This window comes from Bos grunniens, chromosome 2 (assembly GCF_055505025.1).
Source record: "Bos grunniens cultivar Pamir isolate PY7600 chromosome 2, Bosgru_T2T1.0, whole genome shotgun sequence".
NCBI lineage: Eukaryota > Metazoa > Chordata > Mammalia > Artiodactyla > Bovidae > Bos > Bos grunniens.
The window spans coordinates 73,029,989-73,046,174 of NC_141166.1; the positions used below are offsets into that span (position 1 = coordinate 73,029,989).

Sequence of the window (16,186 nt, forward strand, 5' to 3'; positions counted from 1 at the left end):
TATCAGAATTCCACTGAAAACTGTAGGATATTTTAGGAGCTTTTGGGCACTGACTTTTTCAATTCTGAGACCAGAGAAAAAGGGAAAGGCTGTCACTGCTCTTGTGGGCTGGTGACAGAGCTGCTGAACTGAGGACCAGCCAGGTCTCCTGGATCAAGTCATGGGGCTCACGTGCAGGAGGTAACAGGCTAACAGCCACTTGCCAATCCATGTGGCAGGGCTGTCAGGACTGGATGGCAGGCATCGGCCAGAATGTGCTACTGATTACAAGCAGCTGAACCGCAGGCGCTCAGGTGCAAGCCCTGCATCTGGAAGCATGCAGCCGAAAGACAAATCCACGTGGCTCTGATGCAGTGCTTCCAGGCAGCGCCTGGCAGCCGTAATGAGAGGGAGCTCTGGTCCAGGCTGGCGGTACACAGAGCCCACCCTTCCAATTCCCCAAAGAATGTGTTCAGAGAGTTTGAAAGAGTTGGAAGAAAGTGAAAGCAAGGATGTGGGTCTCCCATCCCCACAGAGCTGAGTGTCAAAGTTTGACTTTTTCAGTAGCACCTTCATTCAGGTTCCCATCTCTGAGGGCAAGTCAGAACAGCGAACATTTCTCCAGATACCTAAAGGGAAGAAATCCAGATAGAAATGGTTTCCATTGCAAAACATTTGTCTAGAGGTTCATATTCCCTCAGAATGAATGAGTTTGTGCGTGTTTGGAAGGAGGGTGTAATCAAGAAGAGAAGTAGACATTGAACACACACACATTAAAATCTATAAACCACAGAAAGAATCAGAGAATAAAAACAAGAGTGTGTTTTCCTTTCCAACACAAACAGTTAATTAAAAATCAGTCTTTACAGTTTTCTACTAAAATTCCTAGGTCAAGCTAATAGTTTTCTGTATGGTTGGTTGCTTCTCATTAAAAAAAAAAAAAAAAAAATTACAACCTCCCTGCAGAGGCAAATGAGTATCAGGAACTCGGTATCTTGTTATCAGCTACGTGCAAGTTCTCTGCACCTACCCCATCAACTTCAGTGCACTGTAATTACTACTTGAAACAAATGCATTCTTGTTGTGGCAGCGAGAGAGCCCAGAGAAATACAAACACCTCATCATCTCACTTTAAAAGCAAAGCAAGCCATATAAATACGAAAAACTGTTACAAGAGTTTTAAAACAATTCCAACAGTCTTACTTGTCGTCAGCTCTGCAGTCAACACATCTCACAGCCCTGGAGACAAACACAGGAACTGCAACTCTCTCCAGTTAAACATTTCCTCCCGAGTTGATCCTCTGTTTATTTGTGAAGCCTGAAAAGGCTGGGCGCAGAGAACACGCCAGTTTTCCTGAACAGCCAAAGCAGCAGCAAAAGTTGCTACCGCGAATTCAGAGCAAGTTTGCCGAGAGTCGGCTGCTCCCCCGGCTGCGGCTCCGTGGTTGCTCTGAGCTTGTAAATACAAGCTCCGTGGACAAAGTCCCACATGACATCACTGGCAGCTGCTTATTGTTGAGTCTTTATTAACTGACTGTCAAAAAGAAAGGAGGGGGTGGGGAGCAAGAGTATCTTTTCTGCAACAAAATCGGCATCTCGGAGCGGATTCCGGTGATGCAAGCGTAAATAATTCCATTGATTCAAATTTTCAGGAGCCTGGTTTCCCTCAGGTCAGATCCTTTCTTCTGAGAAAGGCAGAGAATCACCTCCTCCGACTGACGCTGGCTAAGCTGAAGCCATGAGGGAGCCAGTGGGCCCCTGACAAGTTGTTACCCACCTGTTTCCAGTCAGCTTCAGAGTTTGATGATTCATGAGTAAATGAATATTAGTTACGTCTTATATTGCCTAACTGTGTAACAACAACATAATGATTACTTATATCTTATATTGCCTAACAACTTTTACTGTGACATATATACGTATGTATATATGCATATATGCATATATATATATATATACACCTCCTTGAGTGATACGTGTGTGTGTGTGTGTGTGTGTGTGTACCTGGCTGACTTTTTTTTCCTAGATGGCTTGTCCTAGCAAAGATGAAACTCTTCAGGTATACTATAAAGTTTTTCAACTTGGGGGTAGGACTCCCTGAAATGTACCCCAAATTATGTATATGCAAATCAGGGCATTCTATTCTGAGAAAGGCTTCTTCAGATTCCTAATCACCTTCCTACACCACTCTCATCACACCAAAAATCAAATCAAAAAATCATCTCTGCCAAGTATCTCTAATTATCTCAAGAAGTACTATAAGCCCCACCCACTTCCAATTTGCAAGATAAAAATGGGTGCCTCCCCTGCTATTTGCTCTCTCAAGGAATCTCCCTTCTTCTGTGAACTGATTCTTACTGGTGGTTTCTATGGTTTTTCTCCCCCAACCCCAACCTGAGAAATCCACAAACCCTATATCACATCCCTGCCATGAAGCTGGGACACCCTAGCCCACTGTTTTCCTTCCTTCCTCTGAACTGCTTATAATGATGCTGACTATTTATATTTATTTGCTGCTTTTTATATACTGATATATTTTTAGCTTGTTTTTTGCCATCTGTGTTTCTGTCTCCCCAAGTCACTTTGAAAGGTCTTTGAGGGCAGCCATTGTGTTATTTGTTTATACCCATACCTCCTGCCATCATGAATCTTAAGCAGAAATGGGGGGAGGAGGACTTTGAGGGCCAAGGCAGGAACAAGGTTAGCAGAGCCCATGGAATGGGATGTATGTTTAGATAAGCACTCTCCCTGCCCTTGGAAAATAATTAACTTGCACCCCCCTGTTACCATGTGAGTGGATGCTCTTTGCCACTTCCAAAAACTGTTTTTTCAAAGAGCACTGATTATTATTGATTTGGTACGGTATTAAGGTCCCCAAATAGTTCACTTTCATGTAGGAATCGGTTAAAGATAGTACCTATTTTATATGCTACTTACAGGTTTAAATAAACTCTATTTATGGAAAGCAAATTAGAAGTACCTAAAGTTTTTTAAGTACAAACACTGACACCCAACAATTCCTCTTTTCCAAAGTGACCCCGCACATATGCTCACAAAAGAGCCTAAGGATATAAGCTCAATAATGTTCTTTGCAACATTCTTTGTAAGCCAATAAAGTAGAGACACCATAAATATTCATTAATATGAGAAAAGATAAGTCACACAAATTGTGGTACATGTATAGTAGGAAAAAAAAAACTTAGAAGAGGTTGAAAAAATTGAGCTAACAGCGCATATACTGACATGGAAAGAAGTAGGTAGCTTATTGACTGAATACAGAAAATCATTGCATATGATAGGAAGAATTATGCACATTATCAGCAGTGGTTATCTCTGGGGAATTTTTCTGTGTCGTTTAACTTTTTTTAAAAAATGAATGTGTTCCACTTTTGTTACTTAAAAAATAATAAAAGTAAATATATGATTGTGCAATTTTCAAAATAAATCATAAAGAAAAACCTAGCTATTCCTTCAACAAATGTCTGGCATATAGTAGGTGTTTAATAAAGATCTAGTGATCGGTTGCAGACCTGTGACATGTCTATTAGGATACAGCAGTATGGGGGATGGATTGGGGTAACAAAGGAGAACAGGCACTGGGCTTTTATTCTTGATGGAATGCCCGACCTCCTTTCCTTTACATTTAAGGACTAATTTGAAAACCTCTTGGACTCTGTCCACTTTAAGAAATGATTAAAGTTAAGTGCTCAGAGCATAAAGTGCTGACCTTTCCGTTGTGCAACTGTTGTTTGACAACTGGAGTTTTAAGGTAAGACAAGCAAGAACCGCTTTGGTTCAGTTCACTGATTGCCAGCAAGCTCTGGAGTGAAACTCAGGAACCTGGTAAGGACACAGGTTTACCCAGATCCTTGTCATGGCTGGTGTAACATTAAGGAACTCTCCAGTGAGGGAGGTTAGGAAAGTCTAATGTACACAGTCTTCGGGGCTTTATTACAAGGGGGCTCGGGACTTTGAAAAAGTCAGTGGTCAGGAGTTATGATGCCCAACACAGCTCTGTCTCCCCTACATACAGCCTCCAGGCCTCCATAGTAGAATGTAACAAAGATAAGCTATATATTAGATACTACATTTTTCTTTAAGGAAAAAAATACCAGTAAAAAAATCACTGAAGATTTCCTCCAAGGTAAGATAGATTTCCCAAAGCACTATTTCCATTCCTCTAGAGAAAACATACTGGAGCCTTATCTTACTTTCTAGTGAGAAGATGCCTTATGTCTGTAATCATTTCAAGAAAAAAATGAAAGCACAGCCATATTTCATGCTTGTTTTTTATGATCTATTCATCCACATATCTTAGGATTCTGAGGGCTGATTCTACTTAAAAGCACATTTGGAGCCCCTTGAGTGTGATAGGGTCACACTTTCCCAACTGAGAGTTAAAAACAAGCATTTAACTTGACTTACAATTCAGGATTCCCTGAATTGTAATTGTACCAGTCTTCCCTGGTAGCTCAGACAGTAGAGAATCCATCCCACAATGCAGAAGACCTGGGTTTGACTCCTGGGCCAGGAATATCTCCTGGAGAAGGGAATGGCAACCCACTCCAGTATTTTTGCCTGGAGAATCCCATGAACAGAGGAGCCTAGCAGGCTACAGTCCATGGGGTTGTAGAGTCGGACACAACTGAGCGACTAACACTTTCACAATTCAGGATAAAAACAAATAAGGGAAAAGGGAGTGGGCAGGGCTTGCTTCCCCACCTTGACCAGGTGATCATTAACACTGCTGCCAAAATTACTTCCACCTGCTGAGATGCTTGGCCCGGCTCCCCTTCCAGTGCCTTCTAGTTCTTCATTCAGGCAATTTCCTCTCTCTCCATCAGGCTGCTCTCCCTGGTGGGGAACGGCTGGGCAGTTACAACAGGTATATATGTGTCTCTTCACCTGTTCATTATTTTAAAGTGTTATGCTGTATTCTTCACGTTTAAGTGTTTTCTGTCTTAAACTGGAAAGTCGGAGATGGTAATCATATCTGCAAGATGTGAATCATAGCCAAGACCTGCTTTGGAGGTGCTTGCTGGTGATGGCAACTATCAAGACTGTCCTCAGATACAGTTTCTACCTCCAGGATCTAATCCCCCCTCTACCTTGGGCTTCCCTGGTGGCTCAGTAGTAAAGAATCTGCCTGTCAATGCAGGAGATGTGGGTTTGATCCCTGGGTCTGGAAGATCCCCTGAAGAATAAAATGGCAACTCACTCTGGTCCTCTTGCCTGGGAAATTCCATGGTGGGCTACAGACCATAAGGTTGCAAAGGTCAGACACAACTGAGCACACATGCATCTACCCTTCTCATCCTGATAAACACGTATAACTACTGCCATTTATTAAGGATGGATATGTGCCATTTACTTTAAATACATCATCCAGTTTAAAATATCCTAGTGAGTTACATACTTTCATTACCTGTTCCCTTTTACAACCAAGGAAACTGAGGCTCAGAGAGAGATGTTACTGAAGTGATTTGACTCTAATCACACAGATAATAATTTCCACCATTTCAACTCTGCCTGACCTTCCAGTGTCCTGGGGAATGCCTAGAATCCCTAGATCCCTCTGAGGATTATAAACATTGAAAAGAGAGTTGTTAAACCAATATGAATAATGGCAACTTGGATTAAAAGCATGTAGTCATCATTATGGGCTTCCCAGGTGGCACTAGTGGTAAAGAACCCGCCCGCCAATGCAGGGGACATAAGAGATATGGGTTTGATCCCTGGGTCAGGAAGATCCCTTGGAGGAGGGCATGGCAATCCACTCCAGCACTCTTGCCTGGCAAATCCCCATGTACAGAGGAGCCTGCCAGGCTACAGTCCATAGGGTTGTAAACAGTTCATACGACTGAGCCACTTAGCATGCACACACTCAGAGCCTTCATTACTCAGTTCTGAATTCTATACACAGATAGATGGCAGTGACCTTCAGACTTCAGTCTTGAACTAGTGTGACTACTGCTGCTTTCTATAGCCCAGGCCCTCTGCTTGCCTCTTAGAGGAGATGTATTATAGGCCTCAAAGACCATAGGACTCATTTCCCAGGGCTTAGTCCCACAGTATCATGATGGAGTAAGTGTTCCATGCCCTTGGAGATGCACAAGATCCAGATACAGGAAGGAGAAAATATTGGAGGCAGGCATTTCATCATGTTTACAGCCTGTTTCCCTTCATGCTGAGAACCTTCAGTAACTCTGGTTCCTTTGCTTATGGTGGTGGTAATGGTTCTACCAGAGCTTAAGAAACAGCCTGTGGCCAGCGAGTCTGCCCTATAAAAGTTAACAGGATCAGAAATAGGAAGCAGAGATGTGAGGAGGAGTAACACAGGAACACTCCAGCATTTCCTAAACAAATAACCATGGTTTTGAAGAGTATAAGTCCCTGGGGGCCTGAAAATCAGCATATTTAGAAAGTGATCCACATCATTCTCATGCATGTGGACCTCCGATTGTATTTTAAGAAACACTGTTTATACCAAGAGAAGTAAATATATGACCCTTTCATCTAAGATCAGACATTGATAAAGATCAGGGCCATGTTTCCCCAGAATGAGCACTGGGATCAAACAGTAAATTCCTGGTAACTCTCACCAACAATAGATCACACCTTACACAAAGTTGGGGGACCATGGGCAACTTGGAAAACACACAGCAGGTGTCACAGGGATGGTCCCCGACATGTCATTGGATAAAGTCATTCACAGGCTTTTCTCACTGCTGATGTCACCACCATCCCCCATACATAAATCCAACAAAAACAAGAGTAAACCATAAAGTGTGAAGTCCAACAAAGTTCAGGTTACTCCCATAACGGAAGCTTAGATGCATTCGTGATAGATCACTTTTCAAGCCTAGAAATGCTTTTTTTCCTTTTTCAATGGGAGAGAGGGGGCCGCTTGCCGGTGCTCTCAACACATAGGCAGCCTATTTATTAGGTTGTTGACACCCTTGGGACACCAGGAGCCTTTGCATGTGATAGGGTAGATGCCCCTTGAAAGAGGAGGTAGAGGGAAGAGATTAAAAAAAATTGAGCATCTGTGACAATTGACCTGGGGCTCGCCGTGGAAATGGGGTGCTACTCCCCTCCCCCAATACATGTGCCTTCACCAGCTCGTGCTCCAGGCCCAAGCCCAGGAGGTACAGCAAGGGTTAATGCTCCCTAAGGTGCTGGAGGCTCTGATGAAAGGCCTGTGTGTAAGCGTAAAGTACCACCTCAGAAGCTGAAGGATTTGATTTCAGCTTCTTCACTGTGATGTTGACAGTGCATACTGTGAGTCTGACATTTTCAACTACTTTGCAGGACCCAGATAAAAAGGGCTGGGTGAGAGTCTGTGAGGGTAAGGAGGGGGCCATAACCCTCCCCAACCTTGATGTTATACAAATCAGTGCACAGCATTAAAGTCTGCAATTGCAAGCCATGTGCAGCGGTGCTGCTTCAGAGATTTGTGTAGATTCAGTAAACTGGGAGATGCACATTGCATTCCTTCTAACCTGAGAACTGAGTCTTTATGAAACCAGAACCCACGGGAGGCCTCAGGGACACAACTGTCTGTAAAGTGAGAGGATTTTGTGGTCTGTGGTTATTGTCTAAAGAAAAAGGCCCTGAGTTCAATTTTCACCAGCTATGGAGAGGCCATTACAATCAGAGATAAGCTCTCAGGAAAGGAAGGGGATGGGGACAGCCACTGGCTTTCCCAGCTCGATGTCTGCCACCAGGATTACTGGGTGATTAATGTCTTTGATAAAACCTGCCCTGAATGGCATTGACAGTAAGATCCCTGTGGTTCCTGAAACCTGGGGCTCTGGCACATACTAGCCCTGCTCCCATCTCATCTTACCAGCCCTGGACATTAGCCAGGGATGGGACACAAGGCCTAGAGGAAAGGCTGTTAACAGCTAGGATGCCCAGGAAGAAGGTGCCCCAGAGGAGAGGTAACGTGGGTCCCCAGGGGACAATGCCCAGGCTTGGAAATCCCTGCCTACTTTTGCCCAAAATGTCAGCAGAGCCCTGGATTGCTTGGGCCAGCTCAAGAGGCCCCAGCGTTCCTCCTTTCATGCTGATGAAGCCTCTTACGTTGAAAAGACAAAAGAGGGGACCGTGGTAGGGAAAGTGGGTTCAGGGGTGTGCTGGAGGGGAGGACTGGAGGAGGGGTATGCCTCTTCTTTCCTCCTTTTAGTTTCCTTTGGAAGTGCACACACACACATACACAGCCAGGAGTTCTTTTTTCTGGTAGCCTAATATTTTAGGCCCCAGAAACACCTTATTTTTGTGGCAAATATTCCTCAAAGGCCCATTAGAAAGCATGCCTTACAGATCAACGAGAGAGGCAGCCATCTGTGTAGCGTGTCCCCAACTAAACAGTCCTGGGAAGTCAACAGCAAGGGCAGAGACTCAGGGGTGGGGGCACAAGAGAGCAACAAGCTCAGGTGTGAAGAACACCTGTGGAAACCCAGGCCCACACTGCAGGGGATGCGGCGAACAGGCTGGGCCCCAGGCAGCATGGCCAGGTCCAGGACAGACCTGGGAAGCAGTGGTCATCATGCAAGCAGCCAGGGTGCACATTTGGCCTCTTCACCACCCTCTTCGCTGCCAAAAGTCGGTGCCTCTTCTTTCCTCACATGCCCAGACAAAGCTTACTGTGGTGTGGAGATATGACCTTTTGTTCAGGAAACTGTGGTATTAAAAGCCTATGTAGGGAATTCCCCAGTGGCCCAGTGGTTGGAATGCCGCACTTTCAGTGACAAGGGCCAGGGTTCAATCCCCGATCAGGGAACTAAGATTCTGCAAGCAGCGTGGCCAAAAAAAAAAAAAAAAAAATTAAATTAAATGTTAAAAGCCTCCATAATTCTCCGGAGAAGTCAGAAAGGCTAAGGGACTGAACTCTAAGCTCTAAGACCTTTGGAGGCAGTAAAGCCCTCAGCTCTGTCATCACTGCTCTTTTAGATTTTACACCTTATGTAAATCCAGGGGAACTGATTTAAAACAGATTAAGCCTTTTCCAGGTACAATAATCTATTTTGAAACCTAAAAATCTGCTGGTGAGGAAATTATTTTAAAGCAGAGGCTATTAACAAAGGAGAATAACGATTCCATTTATTGGTTATCACTTATTATTTTGACAAATTGTAGTAATGCCAATCCTATTGATCAAGGTCACGAGATGCTATTGTTAGGTTAGAAACCACCTAAGAATATAGCTAATGCCTTTGGAATAAATATAAAAATGATGTTACTGACCTATTGAAAAGCACAGGGAACTACACTTAATATCTTATAACTTATAACGGAAAAGTGAAAAAAGAACATATGTGTGTATGTATATATATATGTGTGTGTGTGTGTATAATACACACACATATGTATATGTATAAATATGAATAAATATTGCATGAATCATTTTTCTGTACATTTGAACCTAACACAACATTGCAAATTAACTATACTTCAATAAAAAGATAAATTCTTTGTTTTCTAAGACGAGTGTAGTCAATATAATAAGGAGCCTTGGGAATGTTATTTTAGCAATAGGACACTTTTGAAATGAAATCTTGGGCAGAATTTAGTGACATACAACAGTTCAGAGCGTAGTGTCCCTGGAGAGGTCCTACAGCCCATCCTGCCAGCCTTCCCAACTCCCACCTGCAGAAAAGAGAAGAGAGAAGACATACATTTTACAGGTGGGGCTGGATGAATTGAGCTAAATGAAATCATGCTTTCCCCGTTTACTTCATCCTATATTGGACCTTTGGCCTCTGAGCTCCTTAGCCCCGTACCCTCGGCATCACCCAGTTTGGCACTTAATGATGCACAGCAAGGACCTGTGTGTTCACATTTGCCTTCTGCAGGAAGCTCTTAGCTCCCAAGCAGATTGTCGTCATCCTGATGCAGAGACCATGTTTCTATGTGTCAGTAGTTCGCTCTGTGCCAGCCTGGTACTAGGCATGCACAAGCTGTTTGTTCCAGTTAGAGAAGGAGACTTAAAGTCACTGGAGGCCTAAAAGTTAGCAGGTAGGAAGATTGATCCAACTTGGGATGCTAGTGACAGGCTTGAATGGGAGGTGGGGTGGCGGGGATGTGGGCATCAGAGTCTCAGATAAGGAAACCTGACTGTCTTTCTTCTTTGTCTTCTTCCTTTTCCTTCTTCAACACCCTCTTCAAAATCATATGTCAGATGCATATGATCATTTCCACCTATTTCCCCAAGATGCAATCAGCATCACTTAATAATGGTGAACAATATGTTGAAAGTCCAGAGAAAATAATACATTATCGTCTAACAAATGTCATATGAACTTGAGGGCTACATGGAAGCACTAATCTTCAAAATCACTATCTTTTAATTTGCAATTGTATTTGCTCATTCACCCATTGAGTCATTCACAAAACATTACATGAAGCAGTTTACAGTGTACACAGCAAATCTTCATTGAGCACCTCCTGAATTCCAGGCTCTATTTTATTTTGGAATCTGAGCAGCTATGAACACTCATAGAACATTCCTTGGATTTCTACTGATTGGGAGATATAATGGAAAAATACACTTAAAAAGATATTTCAATCCCTATTTTCATAAAAATAAAATCAACCTGTAGAGGCACTGCTCTAAGGCCCAGAGAGAATAACTGAGATTGTGTGTTAGAGAAGTGAAGGCAACCCGACAATAAAATACAGGGAGGGGAGCATGATGTACCAGCTTCTGGATACAAAGAACTAGTTCCTGGGGGAGCCCAGTTCTTCACTGAAGATGTAATTGTTGACTGAGTGTGAACTATGGTCTGTATGAGGTCAGAAAGTCCAAAGGTCACAATTAGTGAAGCATAACAGCTTATCAGTCTTTCCTGGAACACATTACATAGTTTGGAAACAAAGTAAGTAGGTCTTGCTCTCATTTCAATGCAGAGACAACATGCTTCCAGCAAACTTTTTGGGTCTTGGAAGCAACCCCTACAAATGTACTCTCCAAAGCAGGTAAAAGCATGCCCCACCCCCACTCCCACACCCAAACTTCCAAACCACCCCTACAACACATCCAGTCCTAGGAGAAACTCACTCCTTCTGGAGGGGAGAAGTATGGATATGTCAGAGGGTAGAAGTGGGCTTGTCACTAACTTTGAATAACATATCACCCCTCTGGTGAGCGAGTAGGAGGAAAGAAGGAAAGGATATTCCAGAATATGTGAGGTGAGGACAAGTGCAGAGAGAGGGGTGTTCCATGATACACATGGGCACAGGAGCACCCTGATCTGAACCAAAGACACTGGCTTAGGACCTAGCCCGAACCCTCTGACACTGTAAGTATCTCGGTGCATTATGACACTTAGCTCTGGTTTGCATTTTAGATTTATTCCCTATTTTACTATTCTTTCCCAGTCCTCAGCAGTTTGTTCCAAATCATTTTCTCTTTTAATTCATTGCCCTCATGTTCCATTTCCTCTTGATCTGTATTTATGAGCTGCCAAGTCCACGTGAGGCACTGTAAGAACCATCAATAATGTGTCTGTTCCCTGTCACTCTAAACAGAAAAATGCTTTCCCATGGTTTCCCAACCCTCTGCCCTTGCGTTATTCCATGGCTTCAGTTTTAACTCCATGAGGTAGTTTGGAAAACAGCTGGTATCAACCCACTTAGGACAAAAGTTTAATACTAAAAGACAAGCATCCTGGGAAACCCCTTAGTCCAGGCAAAAGAGGATTGATTACTGTAAACCCACCAGTTTCTATTAGCAACTTCCCTGGTGGCTTCCCAAGCTTCCCTGGTAGCTCAGATGGTAAAGAATCTCTCTGCAGTGCAGGAGATCTGGGTTTGATTCCTGGGTCGGGAAGATCCCTGTAAAAGGGAATGCCAACCCACTCCTATATTCTTGCCTGGAAAATCCCATGGCAGAGGAGCCCACCTAGTGGGCCACAAAGAGTCAGATCAGTCGCTCAGTCGTGTCTGACTCTTTGCGACCCCATGAATCGCAGCATGCCAGGCCTCCCTGTCCATCACCAACTCCCGGAGTTCACTGAGACTCATGTCCATCGAGTCAGTGATGCCATCCAGCCATCTCATCCTCTGTCGTCCCCTTCTCCTCTTACCCTCAATCCCTCCCAGCATCAGAGTCTTTTCCAATGAGTCAACTCTTCCATGAGGTGGCCAAAGTACTGGAGTTTCAGCTTTAGCATCATTCCTTCCAAAGAAATCCCAGCGCTGATCTCCTTCAGAATGGACTGGTTGGATCTCTTTGCAGTCCAACCTCAAGAGTCTTCTCCAACACCACAGTTCAAAAGCATCAATTCTTCGGCGCTCAGCCTTCTTCACAGTCCAACTCTCACATCCATACAAGACCACAGGAAAAACCATAGCCTTGACCAGATGAACCTTTGTTGGCAAAGTAATGTCTCTGCTTTTGAATATGCTATCTAGGTTGGTCATAACTTTCCTTCCAAGGAGTAAGTGTTTTTTAATTTCATGGCTGCAATCACCATCTGCAGTGATTTTGGAGCCCAGAAAAATAAAGTCTGACACTGTTTCCACTGTTTCCCCATCTATTTCCCATGAAGTGATGGGACCGGATGCCATGATTTTCATTTTCTGAATGTTGAGCTTTAAGCCAACTTTTTCACTCTCCACTTTCACTTTCATCAAGAGGCTTTTGAGTTCCTCTTCACTTTCTGCCATAAGGGTGGTGTCATCTGCACATCTGAGGTTATTGATATTTCTCCCAGCAATCTTGATTCCAGCTTGTGCTTCTTCCAGCTCAGCGTTTCTCATGATGTACTCTGCATATAAGTTAAATAAACAGGGTGACAATATACAGCCTTGACGAACTCCTTTTCCTATTTGAAACCAGTCTGTTGTTCCATGTCCAGTTCTAACTGTTGCTTCCTGACCTGCATATAGGTTTCTCAAGAGGCAGATCAGGTGGTCTGGTATTCCCATCTCTTTCAGAATTTTCCACAGTTTATTGTGATCCACACAGTCAAAGGCTTTGGCATAGTCAATAAAGCAGAAATAGATGCTCTTCTGGAACTCTCTTGCTTTTTCCATGATCCAGCAGATGTTGGCAATTTGATCTCTGGTTCCTCTGCCTTTTCTAAAACCAGCTTGAACATCAGCAAGTTCACGGTTCACATACTGCTGAAGCCTGGCTTGGAGAATTTTGAGCATTACTTTACTAGCGTATGAGATGAGTACAATTGTGCTGTAGTTTGAGCATTCTTTGGCATTGCCTTTCTTTGGGATTGGAATGAAAACTGACCTTTGCCAGTCCTGTGGCCACTGCTGAGTTTTCCAAATTTGCTGGCATATTGAGTGCAGCACTTTCACAGCATCATCTTTCAGGATTTGGAATAGCTCAACTGGAATTCCATCACCTCCACTAGCTTTGTTCATAGTGATGCTTTCTAAGGCCCACTTGACTTCACATTCCAGGATGTCTGGCTCTAGGTCAGTGATCACACCATCGTGATTATCTGGGTCATAAAGATCTTTTTTGTACAGTTCTTCTGTGTATTCTTGCCATCTCTTCTTAATATCTTCTGCTTCTGTTAAGTCCATACCATTTCTGTCCTTTATCGAGCCCATCTTTGCATGAAATATTCCTTTGATATCTCTGATTTTCTTGAAGAGATCCCTAGTCTTTCCTATTCTGTTGTTTTCCTCTATTTCTTTGCATTGATCACTGAAGAAGGCTTTCTTATCTCTTCTTGCTATTCTTTGGAACTCTTTGCACAAACTCTTTGCACAAAGAGTCAGACATGACTAAATGACTAACACTTCTGAAAGCCTCAAAAAACAAATGCAAGTGGAATGGCATGTTTCTACACAAGTCCCTTAACACTTACCAGATTGCCATCAGCCCCTCTCATGTGAAGATTCTACTTGGTTTCCTCTTTTTCCCACTGAGCCCCACTTCTTACAATAACATAAACCTCTGTTCTATTCCATGTATCCCTCTTCCCTGCCATCCTTCCTTCCTTCAGGTCCTCGGGTGACCTCCTTTTCTTCCCCACCCTATTTCAGTAACAGGTGTTTGAGTAAGCTGTGAAGTCTTTACAAGAGATATTGTGGTACGTCTTCCTGGAAAGGCTGCATCTTTTAGTGAGAATTTAACCTGTGTGCTTGCACTGCTAGATCCCTCTACAAGCAGCAGAGAGCCTCCATCAGCCAGTTCCTCAGGATTTGCCTCACCCAGTGGCCCATCCTTTCCAAAGTGGTTCATCTTCAGTTACTGATCCATGTAGGAATATGAAGGTCAAGAAATTCAGAGTTGACTTGGGTCACTCCAAGGCCATATGCATTCCCCAGCTGCCTGCAGGGTTGGCTGGGGCTCTGTTGGGCCTGCATCATCAATCACCTTCTCCTTGTGTCCTGTCCAAATTCTTCCCCTCCCTTATGCAGGTGTGCATCTCACAACAACATCCCACAATAGCCTAAATCACTCGATATAAGACTTACTTCCTGCTTTCAGAGAACCAAACCTATATTGTAGCCTCCAACATTGAGAACGTTACATTAAAAAAGGGGAAAGTACAGTTTCTCCAGAGTAATCAGCAAAGTCTGTTTTCTTAGATAACCAGGATACCGAATCAGGATGAGAAATTGCAATCTGAAAAACCACAGCACATGCTGCAAGGTGGAAACAACTGAGCAGATGACCTGAAAGAAACACAAGGTGAACGCACAACAGCAGCTTTAATCATCAAATAAGATGCATAAGGTCAAATAGTCGTAGTGGAAACTAACGACCATAAGCACTTATATAGCACTTAGTATGTGCCCAGTGCCTTTCACAGCGCTTTGTGTCTTAGCTCAGTTAGGTAGCATCACAATAGTGCATTAGGTCCTTCCGTTATTCTCATTTTGTGGTGAGGAAACTGAGGCACACGTAGATGGCGTAAGTGCTCAAAGTTGAACAGCCAAAGTGTGGGAAGAGCTAGGATTTTAACTAAACAGCTGGCCCCAAGGACTCCCCCAATCTCTTATTCTACATGATGTGAATATAATACGTGTACTCCATGTATCTACAATCAAACTAGAGAAGAGGGCGAATGGTAGTGAGAAATCATGTGGTAAGGAACCTGAAGACACACAGAACTCAAAGGGACGGGTCAGATGGGACATGAGAATAGCCCATCACAGCAGAGATCTTGATTCTATAGCAGGATTCTTGCCTCACTTCCATCTTTTGCTTATATCACAAGAGATCAACCCTATTAGATCAACCCAATTAGATCAACCCTAATTCAGGGTTGATCTGCCTAGGTCTGCATGTGAAGGCAGATAAATGAAGGTACCCGGACAGAGAAATGCAGGAATAAAGACAAATCTTGATAGAAATAGGAAGTAAACTTGACTCAGTGGAAGGGAAACAAGTGATAAGGTTAATAACCTCATCCCATGGCAATAAACATCACCCTCTAGCATCAATAGACCACATAAATATTTTGATGGCCCTCCTTTCTCCCTGGATAAGGAAATCCTCTGTATTAAACTGAGATACAGCCAGGCCCATTTTCAAACTTGTGGGTATCATTTAGGTACCTTTCTATCCCTATCTTGATTCCACCATAAAAATGCAATTCCTTTAATTCCCAGCAAATAGGATAGATAACGGAGAAGGCAATGGCACCCCACTCCAGTACTCTTGCCTGGAAAATCCCATGGATGGCAGACCCTGGTAGGCTGCAGTCCATGGGGTCACTAAGAGTCGGACATGGCCAAGAGACTTCACTTTCACTTTTCCTTTCATGCATTGGAGAAGGAAATGGCAACCCACTGCAGTGTTCTTGCCTGGAGAGTCCCAGGGATGGGGGAGCCTGGTGGGCTGCCGTCTATAGGATTGCACAGAGTCGGACACGACTGAAGCGACTTAGCAGCAGCAGCAGCAGCAGCAGCAGCAGCAGGATAGACAAAGAACACACCGTGAGTAACTTTGGCTTCAGTACATAACACAAATAATAGATATGAAATTTTTTCTTTTCCTTTTATCCAACCAGGATGCTGCAGAGAAACTAGACAAACCAATGAACCAACCCATCAATCCAAGGGTACAGGGGTGAGCCTTGGATTCCTTCCCTCATACTCAGGAAGCCCAAGGCGCCTATTTTCCTTTGTGAATTGTCAGCTCGCCCATGTGTTACTGCTGAACTGAGATAACCCAGGTCACTTCTGCTTCTTGAAGATGAAATTTTAAACCACATCCTACCTTCTG

At 43.6% G+C, this 16,186-nt stretch overlaps 1 protein-coding gene across 5 annotated transcripts in view; it reads right to left on the reverse strand.

Moving 5' to 3' along the window:
• NCKAP5 (NCK associated protein 5) overlaps positions 1–16,186 on the reverse strand; it is a 1,217,724-nt gene that overhangs the window by 1,103,372 nt on the left and 98,166 nt on the right. For 3 of the 5 annotated variants that reach the window (XM_086350141.1, XM_086350092.1, XM_086350078.1), the window contains exon 1: positions 1,183–1,919. The exons of 1 other annotated variant lie outside the window; for it this stretch is intronic. The gene's annotated coding sequence lies outside the window, so the exon portion shown is untranslated. Of the gene's footprint in view, positions 1–1,182; positions 1,926–16,186 lie in introns of those variants that run through there. One more of the 5 variants, XM_086350120.1, reaches the window with a different exon arrangement.